This window comes from Hemitrygon akajei, chromosome 2 (assembly GCF_048418815.1).
Source record: "Hemitrygon akajei chromosome 2, sHemAka1.3, whole genome shotgun sequence".
Taxonomy (NCBI): domain Eukaryota; kingdom Metazoa; phylum Chordata; class Chondrichthyes; order Myliobatiformes; family Dasyatidae; genus Hemitrygon; species Hemitrygon akajei.
The window spans coordinates 85,183,351-85,202,480 of record NC_133125.1 but is presented as its reverse complement, the minus strand read 5'-3'; the positions used below and the strand labels follow the sequence as shown (position 1 = coordinate 85,202,480).

General features: G+C 40.3%; 1 protein-coding gene across 2 annotated transcripts in view; it reads right to left on the bottom strand.

Annotated features, from left to right (window-relative positions):
• Positions 1-18,038, bottom strand: part of LOC140714312 (glycophorin-C-like) — a 160,772-nt gene extending 142,734 nt beyond the window's left edge. Inside the window, exon 1 of one of the 2 annotated variants that reach the window (XM_073025458.1) lies at positions 17,864-18,038. The gene's annotated coding sequence lies outside the window, so the exon portion shown is untranslated. The remainder of the gene's footprint in view (positions 1-17,863) is intronic. The other variant, XM_073025449.1, reaches the window with a different exon arrangement.
• Positions 18,039-19,130: the final 1,092 nt, after the last annotated feature.

The following is a 19,130-nucleotide window of genomic DNA, read 5'->3' as shown; positions in this document are numbered from 1 at the left end:
AATCGAAGCAGTCAAGAATAGACATAATAGAGGTGATTAAAATTATAAAAGGGATTTAATGGTGTCTTACTGAATGGTGGAACAGACTCTAGAGGCCTATGGATTACTCTTACTATGTCTTATGTTCTCATGTCAACGATGAATAATTATTTCCTTTAGTTGGGGAGAACAACAGATGGGAGATCATTAATTTTAAATTGTCATTGAAAGCTTTGGAGAAATTCCTGTCACCCCACAGAGAGGTAGGAGCAGAGAACCTTTTGCCAAAGGGAATTACTGAGAGAGAAAAAAAAAACTTTTAAAAGAGAAAGTTAGATACCAATTTGAAACAGTGAAAGTTACAAGTATACAAGGTGAGTTCAAGTGAATAGAGTCTGGCATATTTCCAGCAACGAGGGGGTACAAAGATAAGATACCCACTCAGTTTTGTCTGTCCTTTCAATTTCTGTGAAGTTGTTGCACAAAATATGATGCAATCTGGATTCTATTAACTCTTTAAGGAGCTGAGGCTTAGAAATGCAGATGTGAGGCCAATAGAACATTCTGGAAATGTTCTGGTCACACAGCATCTGAGGAGTGCGAAACAGGGTTAATGTGCCAAACTAGTAACCTTTATTGGAATGAGGCAAAGGTACAAATCGCTTGTAGATGTTTTAGATGGCAGAGAAAAACAAGAGGGGTGTCATGAAATTTGTTGATTAGTAAAAGCATCAAAGGTTATGGGAGAAGGCAAGAGAATGGGGTTGCGAGGGATCAGCAAGGATGCAATGGCAGAGCAGACTTGATGCACCAAATGGCACAATGTCTTCTGGTAATATGGAGACAAAGGGAATGTTTGTGGCTAGGCAGAAGAATGTAAATGGTGTAGTGCCCATAGAGTGATAGATACTTGTTCATTGCGAATGATCTGTTTGTTTTGGAGGAGATAAATGTGAATAATGACAGAAGGCATGAGAAGACTGCTGAAACTGAGATACAGAACAGTTACTAGCAATCTGAAAGAAATAAGAATGCTCTAGCCATCATGGACTTGGACAAATTCTTTAATGATCTTAACATTTCAAAGTCAACTGATGTTTATTACACTATATACACTACCCTGTTTTTTGCAGGCATTTATAGAAAAAAGAATTGAATTTATGAAAAACTATACATAAAATATTTTCACATTGTTTATCAGTATTTGTTTAAGTATACTGAGAACAAGTTGTAGACTCTTTGAAAGCGAGTCTGCAGGTTGTGGAATCAGCTCTGAGTTATGGTGAGAAGCTGTCTATAGAAGTTCAGGACCTTCAGCTCATATGGCCTGTTTTCTTCTCCCAAACAGAAGAAATTGAAACTGAGGGACAATCCACTGGCGTCTTTAAACTCATGAAAGATAGACAAAAAGGAAGAGCACAGACAGGGGCATAAAAAAAATAAAGGAAAATACTACAGATGCTGGAAATCTGATAGAAAAAGGAAAACTGAGATGATCAACAGGTAAGGCAATCTCCATGGAGAGAGGAAATGCAGTCCAACTTTTATAGCAACACATGAAATGCTGGAGGAACTCAGCAAGTCAGACAGCATCTATGGAAAAGTGTACCGTTGATGTTTCAGGCCGAGGCCCTTCAGAAGGACTGGAGGAACAAAAATGAGCAGTAAATTTAAAAGGTGGGGGGAGGGAAGGGAGTGGAGTGAAGTAACAAGCTGGGAAATGATTGGTGAAAGATGCAGGGCAGGAGAAGGGGAAATCCATAGGAAAGGACAGAGGCCATGGAAGAAAGAAAATGGGGGGGGGGGGGGGGGAGAAGGAGCACCAGAGGGAAATGATGGGCAGGCAAGCAGATAAGGTGAGAGGGAAAGGGATGAGAAATATTGATGGAAGGGGCATTACCAGAAGTTCAAGAAATTGATGTTCATGCCATCAGGTTGGAAGCTACCCAAAACTTTCACATCAGAATAGCTATTTCTAACAAAACCTCATTGTTATTAATATTGTCCATAATAAATCCAATAAAAACAATTCAGAAGGAATTTTCTGAATCAAAGTTTTTGAAATGAGAAATATTAGACAATAAGACATGAGCAGAATTAGCCCAGTTGGTCAAGAATCTGCTTTGCCATTCCTTCATGGATGATTTATTTTCCCCATTCAGGTCTATTCTCCGTCTCCCAGTAAACTTTGATGTCTTGACTAATCATGAGCCTATCAACTTCCACTTTAAATATACCCAATGACTTTGCCTCTAGAGACATTTATGGTGATGAATTCCACAGATTCATCACACTCTGGCTAAAGAAATTCCTCCTCATCTCTATTCCAAAGGGATGTCATACTATTCTGCTGCTGTACCCCTGACACTAGACTCCACAACTATAGGAAACATCCATGGCATAGCCACTCCATCTAGGCCTTTCAAAATTCAATAGGTTTCAGTAAGATCCTCCTTCATTCTTCTAAACCTCAGAAAATACAATCCAGAGCCATTGAATCCACATTCTTTAAGCCTTTCATTCCCAGAATCGGTCCACGAGGTTTGAAAATATCTCCAGTGCCAGCACATTCTTTCTTAGATAAGAGGCCCAAAATTACTCACAATACTCCAAGTGTGATCTGACCAATGCCTTGTAAAGCCTCAGCCTTGTATCCTTGCTTTTACATTTTAGCCCTCTCAAAAATGTTTACATTAAATTTGCCTTCCTTACCACTGACCCAATCTGCAAATTTTATGAGAATCCTGCATGAGAACTCCCATGTCCTTTTGCACCTCTGATTTCTGAATTTTCTCCCCATTTAGAAAATAATTTATGCTTTTGTTCTTCTAGCAATGTGTATGACCTTATATTTTCCTACATGAGATTTCACATGCCACTTCTTTGACCATTCACCTAATCTGTCCAAGTTCTTCTGCAGACTCCCCACTTCCTCAACACTACCTGCCCCTTCACTGGTCTTCATATTATCTGCAAACTTGGCCACAAAGTCATCAAATTCATCATCCAAATCATTGTTACATAATGTGAAAAGAAGCAGTCTTGACACCGACTCCTGTGGAACACCATTAGTTACAGGATCATAACCAGAAGAGACCCTTTGATTCTCTTTGCCTCCTAACAGTCAGCCTATCTTCCATCCATGCGAGTATCTTTCCTAGAATGCAACGGGCCCTTATCCTATTTAGTAGCCTCATGTGTGGCACATTGTCAAAGGCCTTCTGAAAATTCAAGCAAACGATATCCACTGACTCACCTTTGTCTAACCTGCCGATTTTTCCTCAAAGAATTCCAAAATTATCACCATGCAAAGTTTTTCTTTAAATGTTGACCTTACCCTATTTTATCATTTGCCCCCAAATACCCTGAAGATCTTTTCCTTAATAATAGACTCCAACATCTTAACTTCTGCACATTCAGGTGCAATTATAAAAAGCTGCAGCAGCATCTTGGCCTGGTGTGGGAACACCACTGACCAAGTACGGAAAGTGGATACATCAAAGACACCACTGAACACGTGTACAAGGAGCACTGTCACAACAAAGCAATGCCCATTATCAAAGATCCTCACCATCATGGCTATGGTCTCCTCCTGCTACTACCATTTGGCAGGAGATACAGCAGCCCGAGATCCCACACCATTAGGTTCAGGAACAGTTATTACCCTTCAACCATCAGACTCCTGAATCGGCATGGACAACGTCATTCTCCTTAACTTTAAACTGATTCCACAACCTATCGATTCACTTTCAAGGACTCTATAACTCATGTTCTTAGAATTATTTATTTTCATGTTTTATTTGCACAATTTTATAAAAACAAATTCTATTGCATTTTATTTCTATTTTCTTAGAAATACCAGTAAGAAAATAAATTTCTAGGTAGTGTATGGTGACATACACATTCTTTGATAATAAATTTACTTTGACTTTGACAGAGGCGACAGATGCGATCACAGTTAAGATGCATCTCGGCAAGCACAGGATGGCCACATATACACGTAAGCAAACAAGGACAGATATAGATAGGCAAATACACAAGGTGGGTTGTAAGGCCCATTCCTATGCTGTATGAAAACCAGTTTTAATCTGTCAAATATAATAAAAGTAATGATAGGAGCTTATTTACAAGGTTGTCAAAAAAATCAGATTTATTGTCACTGCTATATTGAATGAAATTTATTTTCCAGCACCTGTGCAGTGCCAAGACAAAAAATAAATTATACAAAAACAAAATGGAATAATGAGGCAGTGTTCATGGACCATTCAGAAATCTGATGGAAGAGGGGAAGGGAAGAAACTGTTCCTAAATGGTTGAGTGTAAGTCCTTCAGGCTGCTGTTGATAGCAATGAGATAAGGACATGCCCCAGATAGTGAGGGTTTACATAAAGGCAGTAAAATATTGTCAGATTGAATGATTGAGAATTCTACAAAGAATTTACATAAACTTTAAAAGGAATAATGACCCTGGTGAAGATAATCCAAATACCCAAAGGTACAAGTAATTTATATTGAGCTGGTTTGTTGCTAAACCAATGAGATTGCAGAAACTTCTGCGATTTTGAGAATCGATCGTTCACTCCCTTATTGTTATGGTATTTAAAAGATTCAAAGTACATTATTAAAGTATGTACAAATTATACACTGAGATTTGTCTGCTTACAGGCAGTCACAAAGCAAGAAGCCCGAACAGCTCAATTTAAAAAGAGAGACCATAACCACTGTGCGAAAGAAAACACACATCATGCAACCAACAGAGACAAACGACAGTATTCTGAACCAGACTGAGTCCTCAGAGCCACTCCAGAGTAGACCCAAGCCTCAATTTGAATATGTAATGTTTAGACAAAAAGGGCAGCAAATTAAACTGTGGGTTAGCAGTCAATGGTGTTATCATGGGTGACTAACTTCCCTAATATTGATTGGCACCTGATTAGTTCCAATGGTTTAGATGGGACAGAGTTTGTTAATTGTGTCCAGGACGGATTCCTGTCACGGTATGTTGACAGGCCGACTAGGGGAATGCCATACTAGATCTAGTATTAGGTAACGAACCAGGTCAGGTCACAGATCTCTCAGTGGGTAAGCATCTGGGAGACAGTGACCACTGCTCCCTGACCTTTAACATTATCATGAAAAAGGATAGAATCAGAGAGGACAGGAAAAATTTTTAATTGGAGGCAAGGGCAAATTATGAGGCTATAAGGCTAGAACTTGCAGGTGCGAACTGGGATGATGTTTTTTGCAGGGAAATGTACTATGGGCATGTAATTGATGTTTAGGGATCTCTTGCAGGATGTTAGGGATAAATTTGTCCCAGTGAGGAAGATAAAGAATGGTAGGGTGAAGGAACCATGGGTGACAAGCGAGGTGGAAAATCTAGTCGGGTGAAAGGCAGCAGCATACATGAGGTTTAGGAAGCAAGGTTCAGATGGGGCTATTGAGGAATATAGGGTAACAAGAAAGGAGCTTAAGGGGCTGAGGAGAGCAAAAGGGAGCATGAGAAGGCCTTGGTGAGTAGGGTAAAGGAAAACCCCAAGGCATCCTTCAATTATGTGAAGAACATAAGGATGACAGGAGTGAAGGTAGGACTGATTAGAGATAAAGGTGGGAAGATGTGCCTGGAGGCTGTGGAAGTGAGCAAGGTCAGCAAGTGAGTGTCTCTCTCTCTCTCTGGATTTCCAGCATCTACAGATTCTCTCATGTTTGTGTCTGTGAATCATAACTAGGATATCCAGTCTTCAGTTACATTCTCCACACAACAATTAACTTAATTAACATTCTTCACCCTCGTCCCACACCTCACTATATTTTGGCATGACTTACTTATATACACACATGCATATGTAATTTCTAATACCTGTACCACGGGGTATGCATTTAAGGCAAGAGGGGTAATTTCAAAATGAGATGGAAGGGGCAAGTTTGGTTTTTTAAAAATTTACTACACGCAGAGTGGCGATTGCCTGGAAAGCCCTGCCTGGGCTGCTGACGAAGGCCAGTCCATTAGGTAATTTTAAAGAGGCATTTACATAAGCACATGAAAGGATGGACATTGTGTAGGTGTAAGAGATTAGTTTAGTCAGCCATTTGATTATTGATTTATTTGGTTTGGCACAACATTACAGCTCGAGAGGCCTGTTCCTATGCTGAACTGTTCTGTCTATATTTCTTACAGCAAGTTAAAAGTGTTGCACTGTACTGCTGCAGAACATATGCCAGTGTTATTAAACCTGATTCTCAATACATCCTGACTTAAGTGAGTTACCAGTGTACGCTCAAGTTTATTTTGCTAGTCGAGGTGCATGTTTGTCAGCTGCAACGAGAACTACCTTGAGAATTTTATGATATCACTCTCTTAATTAAGAGATTGCATCACATACAATGGTGCTACAGTTAGTGAACCCTGAAGACTTCTCTTTTGCATAAATGACCCAAAATGTGATAAAGTCTTCACAGAAGTCCTAAAACTAGATAAAGAGAACCCAGTTAAATAACAAAAACATTATACTTGCTCCTTTATTTGAGAATAATGATTCAATATTACATGCAATTGTTCTAAAAAGCATGTGAACATGAACCTTTGCTTTCAGTAACTAGTGTGACACCCCCCACCCCCAACTTTGTTCAGCAATAACTTCAACCAAACGTTTCCAATGACTGTTGATCACTCCTGGATCATTAGATGTGAAGAATTTTAGGCCACTCCTCCTTACAAAACTGCTTCAACTCAAATGTCCTTGCCTGAACTGATTGTGGAAGGACCTTCTACGATACTTCTACAGGATTAAGTTCAGGACTTTGACTCGCTCATTCCAAAAACACAAACTTTCTTCTTTTAAACCATCCTGTTGTTGATTTACTCTTTTTCAGATCATTGTCTTGTTGCATTATCTACCTTCTATTAAGCTTCAGATGATGGACTGCTACCCTGAAACTCTCCTGTAAAATGTCTTAATACAATTTTGAATTCACTGTTCCCTCAACGGTTGCAAGCAGTCCAGGCCCTGACACAGCAAAGCAGCCCCAAACCATGATGCTCCTTCCACCATGCTTCAGTTGGATGAGGTTTTGGTGTTGGTGCGTAGTGCTCTTTTTTCCTCCATGCACAGCAATGTGCATTTCTGCCAGAAATTTCAACTTTTGTCTCACCTGTCCACAGCAATGTTTTTTTTTGGTAGAGCAGTGGTTTTCTCTGTGATGTCCTTCCATGTACACCATTCTTGTTCACTGTTTTTCTTATAATGGACAGATGAAAAGAGACTTTAGCAAGTTCTAGAAATTTCTGCAAATCTTTTGCCATTACCCTTGGATTTTTTTTTTCCACCTCCTTCTGCATTGCACATTGTGCTCTTGGTATGATCTTTGCAGGATGCCCACTCCTAGGGAGAGTAGCAATAGTACTGCATTTCCTCCATTTGTAGATAATTTCTCTTACTGTGGATTGATGAACACTGAGGTCTTTAAAAATGCTTTTTTTTTTTAGCCTTCTCAGCTTCATGCATCTCTACAATTCTAAGGTCCTCTGAAATTTGTGGTGCATATGAACAAATATTTCTTGAGAAGATCAGGGTCCGTCAATAACCAGACTGTATGTCTTTTTCATAGAGCAGGGCCCCTCTACAACCCACACCTCCAATCTAACCTCACTGACTGGAACACCTGGCTCTTAACAGCTTTTGTAAAAGACATTACCCTAGAGGTTAACATACTTTTTCCTAACAAATACATGTAATATTGTATCATTCTTTCAATAAATAAAAATGTTTTGTGTTATTTATTTAATTGGATTCCCTTTATCTAGATTTAGGACTTGCATGAAGATCTGATCACATTTTAGGTCATACTTATGCAGAAATGGAGAAAATTCTACAGGGTTCACCAACTTCCCTACACTACTGTAAAGGCATTATGCTTGTTCTTGAATGCAAGAAATCAATCTGTATTACCACCTATTGGTCACCTACCAGATTGTGTAAAAATAAGAACTCACAATATATTTCACTGTCAAACAATGTTAATCATCTCAGCACTGTGCAGATCAGCAGTGAATTTATTGTCAGAATACATTAAACTGGAATCCCGAAGATGGATCAGCATCAAAATATGAATTTCCACAGTCTCCAACCCAATGCAAACAAAGAACTGAAACAAAAGTCATTTGGCAATAGGCTAATGCTGAGTCACAGCTTCAGAATAAGCACATCTTTCAGGTACAACAGCATGGTTTCTACATTACTGGATTATCTAGAGTCCCAGCAATCAGAAACAGAAAAAAGAGGCAGAAACAATCTTCTCATGTGAAAAATAACAGCCTACATTTTGTCATTAACAGTCAAATACTCCAAGCATTTGACACCAGGTGATGAGTACTTAAGCACTGAAAATTACACCCCCCCCCCAAAATAAACTTTATTCATAGCAAAATAAGAGAGCAAAGTATTTTACTTTATTAGTGTCATTTGGTTAAAACATTCAGCAACGTTAATGCTTTTTAAAAAATTCATAGTGCCATAGCCACTCATGTGGCCCCTTGGGGTGATGCTCCTTTTGGAAGACAAATTGGTACAGAATACTCTACGTGGGATCAGATAGCTGTGTGTGCGCAAAGCAAGCAAGTATACATCTCCAACTACAGACCAAGGAAGGATTACTGGTTCATGCAAACATTGAAACTCCCCCGAGGATGGTCCCAAGCCCAGCTGTGAGGAGGAGGGTAGGCATGGTGCTAGATACCCCATCCCATAAAAACCCAGGGTTACAGAAGCTCCAAAGACCCAATTCCTGGGAGAAGAAGGATCTTCAACTGGAAGACTTAAGTTTCTGTTGAAAGCAGAAGCCACAAGGCCCCAAACAACCTATTGGCCTAGGACAGAGAATTCTGGTGAGATGCTCTCAGCAGCCTATTCCCCTGGAGGGGTGATGAGCCTAAGAAAAAGCTGCAAACATTGGATGAGGAACTGCCAATTGAAACAATAAATACAAGGTGGAACAATAAGGATCAAATTCTTTCAGAATTATTGAGGTTTTTTTGGAAAATATCAGTTTCAAATCTCAAAGGAAGGTCAAGATTTCAGATTGACAGATATTTTTATGAAGTCTTGTGAAGTAGTTAAATTTGATCCCGCATTTGATTTAAATTTACTGAATACCCTTTTTCTTGAATCACTGATACTCAATGCTGCCTTGGTGACTGCTTCAATCAATAGCTCCTTTGCTAGATGCCATGGGTTAATTACTGTGTAAACATGTCTAAAAATGTATTCAGATCTATGGCCTATTCTTCAACTTCACCCAAGGAGGGAGCTGAAAGGAAGCTGGTGCATTCCTGTCTTTCTCAGGGCTCAACAACTACTCACAAACCTCCATCTTAACAAGCTAGACAATCCTGCCCAACACAATATGCTGAGGAACTCAACATGCCAAGCAGCATTTATAGAGTAGAATAAACAGTCGAAGATTCAGACAGAGACCCTTCATCAGGGCAAGAAAGGAAAGGGCTAGAAGCCAAAATGAGCCAGTGGGGGAGGTGAAGGAGTGCAAGCTGCAGATCATAGGCGAGACAAGGTGAAGGGGAAGATGGGTTAGTGGGGTGGAGGGGATGTGAAATAAGCTGGGAGGTGATAGTTGGAAGAAAATATAGTTAGTGATAGGTCATCCTTAGGTTTTTGTAAGACCACAAGACATGGAAGCAGAATGAGGTAATTTGGCCCCTCAAGTCTGCTCTGCCATTCAGTCTTGGCTGATTCATTACCCTGCCCAACCCCATTATCTTGTCATATTCCTGTAACCACAAGACCATAAAGCATAGGAGCAGAATTAGGCCATTTAGCCCATCAAGTCTGCTCTGTCATACGATCATGGCTGATCCATTGTACCCCCCCCCCCCCCAGCTCTACTCACCGGCCTTCACCCCTTTGATGCCATATCCAATCAAGAACCTATCAACCCCTGCCTTAGATACACCCAACGACCTGGCCTCCACAGATGCCTGTGGCAACAAATTCACCACTCTTTAACTAAAGAATCTGTTTTATAGGAAGTCCCTCTATCCTGAGGCGCTGCCCTCTTGCCCTAAACTCCACCTCCATGAGAAACATCCTTTCCACATCCACTGTCTAGGCCTTTCAATATTTGAAAGGTTTCAGAGAGATACCCCCCCTTCTAAATTCCAATGAGTACAGACCCAGAACTATCAAACATTCCTCATACAATAACCCTTTCATTCTCAGAATTATCCTTGTGAACCTCCTCTGAACACTGTCCAATGACAGCACATCTTTCCTTAGATGAGGAGTCCAAAACTGTTCACAATACTCCATGTGAGGCCTCACCAGTGCCTTATAAACCTCAGCATCACATTCTTGCTCTTGTATTCCAGACCTCTTAAAGTGAATGCTAACATGGCATTTGCCTTCCACACTACCAACTCAACCTGCAAGTTAATCTTTAGGGTGTTCTGCACAAGTACTCCCAAGTCCCTTTGCTTCCCAGATTTTAGGATTTTCTCTCCCTTTAGAAAATGGTCTGCACATTCATTTCTACTACCAATGTGCATGACCATGCATTTTTCAACATTGTATTTCATTTGCTACTTACCCATTCTCCTAATCTGTCCAAGTCCTTCTGCAGCCTTCCTGTTTCCTCAACACTACGTGCCCCTCCACCAATGTTCATATCATCTGACAACTTAAAGCCATCCATTTCATCTTCTAAATCATTGATTTGCAGCTTAAAAGGAAGCAGTCCCAACACCAACTGCAGCAGAACACCACTAGTTACTGGCAGCCAACCATACTTTAATTCCAACATGCTGCCTCCTACCAATCAGCCAATGCTCTAACCATGCCAGTAACTTTCCTGTAATACCATGGGCTCTTAACTTGGTAAGCAGCCTCACGCATGGAACCTTGTCAAAGGCCTTCTGAAAGTCCAAATATACAACATCAACTGCATCCCCTTTATCTATCCTACTTCTAATCTCCTCAAAGAATTCCAACAGGTTCATCGCTGGAGGAAACCATGCTGACCATCTTTCCCTGTGTCACCAAGCACTTCATAACCTCATCCTTAACATCTTCCCAACCACTGAGGTCAGACTAACTGGTCTACAATTTCCTTTCTGCTGCCTTCCTCCTTTCTTAAAATATAGACATTACCATGGACAGCTGTGGAGGCCAAGACAATGAATTCCACAGATTAGAGGGTGGTTAAAGACATTCCTCCTCATCTCTGTTCTAAAGGGATGTCTTTATATTCTGAGAGTGTGCCCTGTGGTCCTAGTCTCTCCTCTATCCCTTTAATGGACTGTCAATATTTTGTTGTCCCAGTAAAGCAGCCAGCATAATCAAACACCACACCCACCCCAGACATTCTTTCTTCTCGCCACTCACATTGGGCAGGAAAAACAAAAGCCTGAAAGCACGTACCACCAGGCTCAAAGGACAGCTTCTATCTCACGGTTATCAGACTCTTAAATGGAACTCCCGTATGATAAGGTGGATTCTTAGCCTCAGTCTACCTCATTATAATTTTGCACTTTGTCATTTACCTGGATGGGACTTTCCAGCAGCTTTTCCACACTATTAAAGTCATAGAACACTGCAGCAAAAAGTCAGGACCTTTGGCCCATCTAGTCCATGCCAAATTATCCTCCCCAGTGCCAAAGATCTGTACCTGGACCAAAGACTCCCATACCCCTCTCATCCATCTACTTATCCAAATGTCTCTTAAAAAATTGAAATCGATCCTGCATACACCACTTCCACTGGCAACTCGTTTCACACTCTTACCTCCGAGTGAAGAAGTTCCTTATGTTCCCCTATAACCCTTAACCTATGATCTCAAGTTCTAGTCTCACCTAGAACTCACCTAGCAACTAAGTGGAAAAGCCTGAATGAATTTACCTTATCTATACCGCTCTGTTTTATAAACTATCAAATCTCCCCTCACTTGTCTTAACCACCAGGATAATAAAGTCCTAGCCCATTCAACCTCTCCCTATAACACAAGTCCTCAATTCCTGACAACATCCTTGTAAATTTCCTGTTCTTCAATCTTACATTTTCCTGCAGATAGGTAACCAGAACTACACAGAATAACCAAATTAGGCCTCACAAATATCTTATAACATCCTAAGTGCTGAACTCAATACTTTATGAAGACCCATGTGCCAAAAACTCTCTTTATGATCACATCTACTTGTGACACCACTTTCAAGGAATTACAGATCAGTATTCCAAGACCCCTTTGTTCTCCAGTGCTCTACGACTCACCATGGATTCTACATTGTTTTAGTTTAACCTATTCTAGCTCAATGCACCAATTAATGATTTTGATCTGTGTGAGCAGTATGCAAGACAGGCTTTTCTCTGCATCTTAGAACAACGACAATAATAAACCAATAATACCAAGTTATGCAATAATCCAAATGTGCCTTAACCAAGTTTTCCTTTCAAAATAAAAGATATGACAATACACTTCCCCCTTCTGTACCCAGTGCCTCAACTTATGAAGCTGTACTTCCACACACTTTGCTAACATCTGTCAACACAATGCCATTCTCAAAGATTTATCTACACTTACCCCCAGTTCCTTCTATTCCTGAACACCAAATATAAACAACCACGGCATAAAGCAATAACATTCCTACACCATACAAGCAAAGTTCACAAGAAACTTTCTACAATAAACAGGATTTCTTTTTCCAATTACCTCCCATAATTGAGACAACGGTGGTCAAAGCTGTCTGTGTCTGGGTAGAATGGATTATGAAAAAGTGTGGTACTGCTTATTTGGAATGGACACAAGACAGTGTATTCATGCTTAGTGGCCACTTTATTAGGTGCAGGAATGAAACCCGTTCTGGTCTTCTGCTGCTGCACCCCATCTACTGCAAGGTTCACCATGTTGTGCATTCAGAGATGCCCTTCTGCACACCACTTTTGTAATGGGTGGTTACTGGAGTTCCTGTCAGCTTTAACCAGTCTGACCATTCTCCTCTGACCTCTCTCATTAACAAGGCATTTTCACCTACAGAACTGCCACTCACTGGATGTTTCATGTTTGACCATACTCTAAACTCTGGAGTGCTTGAAAATCCCAGGAGATCAGCAGTTTGAGATACTCAAGCCACCTTGTCTGGCACCAACAATCATCCAAGGTCAAAGTCAATTAGAATACATTTCATCACTATTCTGATGTTTGGTCTGAACAACGACCACCTCTTGATCATGTCTGCATGCTTTTATGCATTGAGTTGCTACCACACGATTAGATATTTGCATTAAAGAGCTTAAGTACATGTGTACTTAAAGTACCCACTGAGTGTATATACAGTTTATACACAAGTTCAGCCTGAGCTGAGGTGTTGCAATCATTTCAGGGCAGTTTCATTCAAAAGCAAACAGAGGAATGTTTTGAGGTGAATTACTGCAGGAGCAACAGGAGACACTACAGTGGCATAATCTCCAGAAACTGAACTTGTTCACAGAATAATGTAGATAGTCAGAGCTGAGGATAGTGGTGAATATTGGTAATTAGGGTTGAGGGTTTTGATGTTGTAGCGTTCACCAAGCTCGGCAATTAGCTCGCAGACAATTCATCACCAGTGACGACAATCACCAGTGAGCAATTGTTGGTGTTCACATTCATACAAGCCCCTATTTGCTTGCCTCAGTTCTGATTGGCTACTTTCTCCATTGACCTTTGAATTCAATTGATGCATGTTTCTTTGGCTCTGAGGGGTTTATAGATAGTGTTTATTTTGATGTTTGAGTTATTAGTAATCTATCATTTATTAGTAATACATTTATATTTATCAACATCAGTTGTTTAATTTATCATTTATATTTAATTTATTAGTCAGAGTAATCAGCAAAAAAAAGCCCTTTGAGACCCACCTTGCCTATGCCAACCAATACACCCATCTAAACTAGGCCCACATGCCTGTGTTTGGTCCATTTCCATGTATATATCTTTTCTATCCATGTATCTATCCAAGTGTCTATTAAATATTGTTATTGTATCTGTCTCAACCATTTTCTCTGGCAGCTCATTCCATATCCACACCTTCCTCTGTGTAGCTGCTGCTCAGGGCCCATTTCAAACCTCCCCTTAACCCATGCCCACTAGTTTGATTCCCTTTCACTGGGAAAAGGAGAGTCTGCATTCATCCTTGCTGAGCCTTTGATGATAATTTTTTATTTTTTTTTAATAAAAACACCTCTATAAAACACTCCTCAGTCTCTTATGTCCCAAGGAATAATGTCCTAGGCAGTCCAACCTCTCCCTATAACCAAGACTCATCACTCAAGAACATTCTCATAAATCATCTTAAGTTCAAAGTAAATTTGTTATCAAAGTACAAACGCACATGTCACCATATACTACCTTGAGATTAATTTTCTTGTGGGAATTCACAGTAGAATATAGAAATCCAATATAATCAATGGAAAACTACAGTCAAGACTGACAAACAACCAATGTGCAAAGGAAGACAAACTTTGCATTCTTTGAGGGGTCAGCAGTGGAAAGGGTGAGCAGCTTCAAGTTTCTTGGCGTCACCATCATAGAAGGTCTATCCTGCACTTAGTGTGACACGCCAGTGGCTACATTTCATCCAGAGTTTGAAGAGATTCCTTATGTCACCAAGGACTCAATCAACATTCTACATATGTACGGTGCAAAGTATTCTGAGTGGTTGCATCACAGCCTGGTATGGAGGCTCTACAGCTCAGGACTGAAAGAGGCTGCAGAGGATTGTTGACTCAGCCAGCTCAGTCACAGGCACAACACTCCCCAAAGACATCTTCAGAATGTGCTGCCTCAAAAAGTAGGTGTCCATCACTCAGGACCCTCATTATCTGGGACATGTCCTCTTCTCATTATTACCCATAGGGAGGAGGTGCAGGAGAATGAAAACACATGTTCACCATCTTAGACATCTACCATCAGACTTCTGAATGGTCCATAAACATTATCACACTATTTCTCCTTTGCACTATTATTTTTGTTTTAATTTATGGTAACTATTTGTCTTGCACTGTATTGCTAATGCAAAACCAAAAGATCACAAAACATTGGAGCAGAATTAGGCCTTTCGGCCCATTGAGTCTGCTCTGTCATGGCAGATTTGTTATCCCTCTCAACCCCATTCTCCTGCCTTTTATCTGTAACCTTTGATACCCTTACGAATCAACAAATTTCATGACGTGTCAGTGATAATAAGACCGATCCTGAATGAAATATCTCAATGTCAGAGACAGGAAGGTAGTGCGATTAGCAGAGTTGGCTTACAGCTCCAAAGAGCCTGGATCAATTTTAACCTCAATCTATCTGTGAAATGTTCTCAGTAATTGTTTGATTTTCCCCAAATGCTCTGATTTCCTCTCAAACATGTGTTGCTCAGGTAATGGTCCACTGTAAATTATCACTAGTGTACAGGTGAAAGAATTTGGGAGAAGCTGAAGAGAATGTGCAGGAATAAAACTAAATGTGTGGGTTTAATAAGATGGATGTTTGATAGTCAAGACATTGAATAGGTTAAAGGCTATTTGCACACTACATCTAAATTTGTTGACGACACAACCATTAGTAGAATCTCAGGTGGTGACGAGAGGGCGTACAGGAGTGAGATATGCCAACTAGTGGAGTGGTGCTGCAGCAACAACCTGGCACTCAACGTCAGTAAAGCAAAAGAGCTGATTGTGGACTTCCAGAATGGCAAGACAAAGGAACACATATCAATCCTCACTGAAGGATCAGAAGTGGAAAGAGTGAGCAGTTTCAAGTTTTTGGGTATCAACGGTGGTAGAGGTGGATAAGATAGGGTTTTTTTTTTATAAAAAGAGACTTCTGGATAGGTACATGGAGGTTAGAAAAACAGGGAGCTATGGGTAAGCCTAGTAATTTCTAAGGTACAGAAATGTTCTGCACAACTTTGTGGGCTGAAGGGCCTGTATTGTGCTCTAGGCTTTTATGTTATGTACGTTTCTATCTGAGGATCTAACCTGGTCTCAACACATCGATGTAGTTATAATGAAGGCAAGACAGCAGCTATACTTTATTAGGAGTTTGAATAGATTTGGCATGTCAACAAATACACTCAAAAGCTTCTATAGTTGTACCGTGGAGAGCATTCTGATAGGCTGCATCACTGTCCGGTATGGAGGGGCTACTGCCCAGGACTGAAAGAAGCTGCAGAAGGTTGTAAATCTAGTCAGCTCCATCTTGGGCACTAGCTTACAAAGTAGGCCTCCTTCAGGGAGCAGTGTCTCAGAAAGCAGCATCCATTATAAAGGACCTCCAGCACGCAGAACATGCCCTTTTCTCACTGTTACCATCAGGTAGGAGGTACACGCCTGAAAGTACACACTTGGCGATTCAGGAACAGCTTCTTCCCCTCTGCCATCCGATTCCTAAATGGATATTGAATCTTTGGACACTACCTCACTTTTTTTTAAATATACAGCATTTCTGTTTTTGCACATTTTTAATCTATTCAATATATGCAATTGATTTACTTGTTTATTATTACTTCTTCCTGTTAGATTATGCATTGCATTGAACTGCTACTGCTAAGTTAACAAATTTCACATCGCGTGCTGGTGATAATAAACCTGATTCATCAAAACCTATTAAATATTGAAAGGCCCAGATATAATGGGCGTGGAAATCACATTTCATATAGTGGGAGTCTTGGACAAGAGGACACAGCCTCAGAGTAAAAGGATGTCCCTTTAGAACAGAGATGAGGGATTTCTTCAGATAGAGGGTGGTGTGGAATTCACTCCCATGAACAACTGTGGAGGCAAAGTCCATCGAGTAAATTTAAAGTGGAAATTGATAGTTTCTTGATTAGCAAGGGTGCCAAAGGTTATAGGGAGAAGACAGGAGAATGGGGTTGGGGAATAATAAATCAGCAAAGATCAAATAATGGAGCAGACTTGATGGGCTGAATGGCCTAATTCTGCACCTATGTCTTATGGTCTTATAATCTTATGCTGTTTCCCAGCTTCAACACAAGATGAAGTTCTGTTTTCCCCAACTTTACTTCATCTAAAGCTGTCAGGGCCTAGATGTTTGGTACACACTGCCACAGAGCAAGCACAGCCAGAAAAGTTCACTTTTTGCATCTAGCTATGGAAGGTACAGAATTTTCTAGCCCAGAACACAGTGGTATGGTGAAAGTACTGATTGAAACGTGGTGAACAGGATTGCTCCACAGAAGAACTGGCTCAGATGTAATGGGAAGAAGGGCCTCAAGTGCACTGTTATTTTACGGGTTTGAAGCACAGATGATTTCGTTTCCCTGCACAGCTGTGCTTTTAAACAACTGCTCAACATAGTACTGGCCAGACAGGACAGTGCACTCGAAAAAAACAGAATGTACTGTTGGAGTGAGAAACTTCTCAATTACCAGCCGGCTGGCAACACATGGGGGTCATGCACTGAACTAAAGCGCGTGCAACTAACACGCTAGAGGAATAAATCTCTAAAAAGAATCACAAACTACCGCGAGTTCAAGGAATTAAATACATTATGACTGGCAAAACCCCCGAAGGTTCTAGTGAACATTAAATACCGTGACAACAACACTGTTGTGAATTTAAAGTAAAGCTCCCTACGGCCACACAGCTTAGATGTGTATAGTACACCCACCACCCTTGGGAAATTCACTTAAATTACACTCTCTTTCTTCTGTTGTTAATTAAACAGGTAATGCTGATATCATCTTTCAGAGTGCCCACATTAGACTAAAAATATTACTCACAACTGCCAGAAACTTATTGAGACGGAAAGTACTTCATAAAGTCAGGAAGAGTCTCCAAAAGCAAATGAAACAAACTTACTCCGAAGCAAAAGCTCCCACACAGAAACTCACCTCCTCTTAACTGGCCAGAAGCTTTAATTCTTCCGCTGTGGCAAGAAAAGAGAATAAATCTCCCTGCCTTGGGCTGCCGACTTCTCGTGCTGTCAGCCGAGGGTGAGGCACTGAAAGAACTGCCTTTGAACCTGACTGCAGGCTTCTCTGAGGTCTAAAACTGGGAGGGCCTGAACTCTGACACTTGAGAGTTCCTGTTGCACTATTTGCTGTGAGCTTTTGAATACTGGGACCAATTATTGACACAAACTCCTCCCATGCAAATTTGAAGCAGCTGCTTTCGGTTCTCTGTAACAAGAAGCCAGTTTGATGAGAGATTCCTGTAGTTTCAATGTGACCCAGCCTTACATAGATTAATGCACTTAAATACAACTACGTACCTCCCATCCCATTGCCACACAAAAAAAACTCAGTTCATCCACTGTACCGCTCCATTGTAGAGTTACAGTTAATATCGGACCCCATGTAAATCTCATCTGGAATTGTGCCTTTATTCCTGTATATTTTAATCCAAAATAAAACACAGTTTCAAAATACAACACACACAAAATGCTGGAAGAACTCAGCAGGTCAGGCAGCATCTATGGAAATAAAGGAATGGTTGATATTTCAATCTGAGACCATTCATCAAAATATAACAACTGGTTTTGAACCCAGGCTAAAGTAACATAGTTTTGTGTAAAGATCATTGATAGGCTTTCATTATTTTTGTTCAGCCATGTTCAAAGTTCAAAGTAAATTTATTATTGAGCTATGTATGTTATCATATACTCCCTTAAGAATAATTTTTTTCTTGCAGGTTTTACAGGAAAATAAATAAATACAATAGAATTTATCAAAAACTATACATAAACAAAACCTGACAAACAGTCAATGTGCAAAAGTAGACAAATTGTGCAAATTATGAAAAAAGTAAGTAAATAATACTGAGAACATGAGTTGTAGAGTCTTTGAAAGTGAGTGCATGGGTTATGGAATCAGTTCAGTGCTGAGATGATGATGATTTTGCAGTGACTCAAGGGACTGAATTATGGAGAGAGGTTGAGCAGGTTGGTACATCTTTTTGGTGGACAGTAAGAGAATGAGGGATGACCTTATAGATATGTATAATATCAAGGTGTTTATGGATAGTGTAAATGCGCACAGCCTTTTTCCTAGGGTTGAGGAATCAAGAATGAGAGACCATTGATTTAGGGTGAGAGGGATGAGATTTAATATGAACCTGAGGTTTTTTTTAACCAGAGTGGTACATGTATGGAATGAGCCG